Below are 2,296 nucleotides of genomic sequence, written 5' to 3' on the forward strand. Positions count from 1 at the left end.
TTACTCCTTCCAGGGAATGGGTGGGAGGAGATTTCCAAAAGCAAATAAAAATAAAATAACAGTTGTAAAATTTAATTCATAACATGTCCCTGCTCATGTGACAGAGTCACATGAGCAGGGACATGTTTCATTACAGTTTTATTTTTTAATAATATTTTTTCATATATCTTCATCTCCCTGCGGCAGCTGTCTCCCTCAAGGGGATTATGTAAAGCGCGCGTGAAGGTCGCACTCACGCAGCTCGGACTCCTCCCCCCCCCCGCCCGCACAGGTAGGGCTCAGCATTGCCACTCACGTTTCATGCTGAGCAGGCCTTAATTGGTCCGCCAGTGTGAAATTGCCTTTTGGGTCTGATTGTGGGCAGTGGACGGCTTCCTGACTGCCCCCGTCCGTCCGTGCACCAACGGCAAAATTCTGCCCTGTGAAACCAAAACTACTATTGGCCTTTTATTACACTTTTATTAACCTTCATCATGTTTTCAACAATTCAAAAGCCTGGGTCTCTCCCTTCAGCACCTTTTTTGCATCTTTAATACTCCAATTCCTTGTTTTCCCTCCCAAAATGCATTACCTTGCACTTCTCTACATTGCGTCTGTCACCCGTCTGTCCATTCCGATAACCTGTCTATGTCCTTTGAAGTCTTTTGAAGATCTCCTCTCTGTTTGTCACATTCCCTAATTTCAAAAGCATGCTCCCTATGCGCCAGGACAAATCATCTATATATATATATTGAGAACAAAAGTGAACCTAACACTAACTATTGGGCCATATCACTCCCATTCTTACCCAATCTGAACAACATCCATTAATCCTAATATTTTGTTTCCTGTCCATCAATCAGTTTAGTTATGCTGTTATTTTCCTTGGATGATGGACATAATGTTTTATGACAACCTCCTTTGGTAAGCAAAGTGCTTCCTGTCTGAAACTAGTCTCAGTCTGGGACTTCTAATATAAATGCAACGTTGGTTATTTTCGAGAAATAAATTACAAATATGCAATGGTCACTAGTGAAAGAAGTTTTAAGGATAAACAATGGAAATTAGTCATACCTATACAATGAAAATATTGATATTATCCACTTCACAGAAACACCAGTAAATGAGTAATAGCTTCAACTAAAAGGGTTCAAAAATGGTCATTAAAATAGGTCGCTAATTTTTTCAGCAAATGAGTGGGGTTTGCTGATAAAGGATGACATTAACAGTTATTCCAGGGTGTAAATTACAGCAGCAAGAGAGAAAGGCATGCACATAGATCCACCCCCGCTGCATAAATCCTGAAAATATTAAGCAGAGCTTTACCTGTTACCTCATTCATTCCGTCCAGAATCAAGTTACACACACCCTGCACAAATTAAAGTTTTAAGGTTGGAAGAGCTTGACTGGAGAAGCATGATGCACCGCCATTCTGAGAGGAATCAACCTCATTAGGCTTATCCCCCACCATGCACCTCCCCCACATACCAATAAATACTGCAACTGGATGACCATCAATCTCTACCACAGCTATCATGAGGTGTTTCCGATATGGGTATGGCCTAAGAACATAAGAAATAGGAGCAAAAGAAGGCCATACAGCCCTTTGAGCCTGCTCAGTCTTTCAATAAGATTATGGCTAATATTTGACCTCAAATCCATTTTCCTGCCTGATCTCATTGTCCCTTGATTCTCTTACATTCCAAAAAAGCTATCAATCTCAGCTTTAAATATACTCAGTGACTGAACTTCCTAGCCTTCTGGGGTAGAGAATTACAAAGAATCACCATTCTCTAATTGAAGAAATTTCTCCTCATGCTAGTCCAAAATGGCCACCCTCTTACACTGTCACTATGCACCCTAGTTCTAGATTCTCCGGACAGGAGAAACAGCCTCTCAGCATTTACCCCATCAAGCCTCACAGAAGCTTATTTGTTTCAATGAGATTACCTCTCATTCTTCTAAACTCCTACTTGTACACAAATTCCTCTGAACACTGCCTGCCATCACTGATTTTTCCAATTTCCCAAACTGTCAAACATGGCAGTGACAGTCTCTTATAACTGCACGCCTAAGGGCTCAGTTAGAACAACATTCAGCACTTGTTCCCTCACACCCTTAGGCCTTCATCACAGATGGCCACCAAGATGTAATTTGCTCCAGGGTTCTCAATGCTTTCATAAATCCCTCCCACAGCATTACAGCGATGTACTAATGCACCATGATTGACAGCTAATTCATGTTGCTCTTGGCAATCTCAAAGGGTGTAGCAAGCATATTTTACTTTTGCACTATTTGAAGACAGGCCCATGAAAAT

This window comes from Cetorhinus maximus, chromosome 17, assembly GCF_964194155.1.
Source record: "Cetorhinus maximus chromosome 17, sCetMax3.hap1.1, whole genome shotgun sequence".
NCBI lineage: Eukaryota > Metazoa > Chordata > Chondrichthyes > Lamniformes > Cetorhinidae > Cetorhinus > Cetorhinus maximus.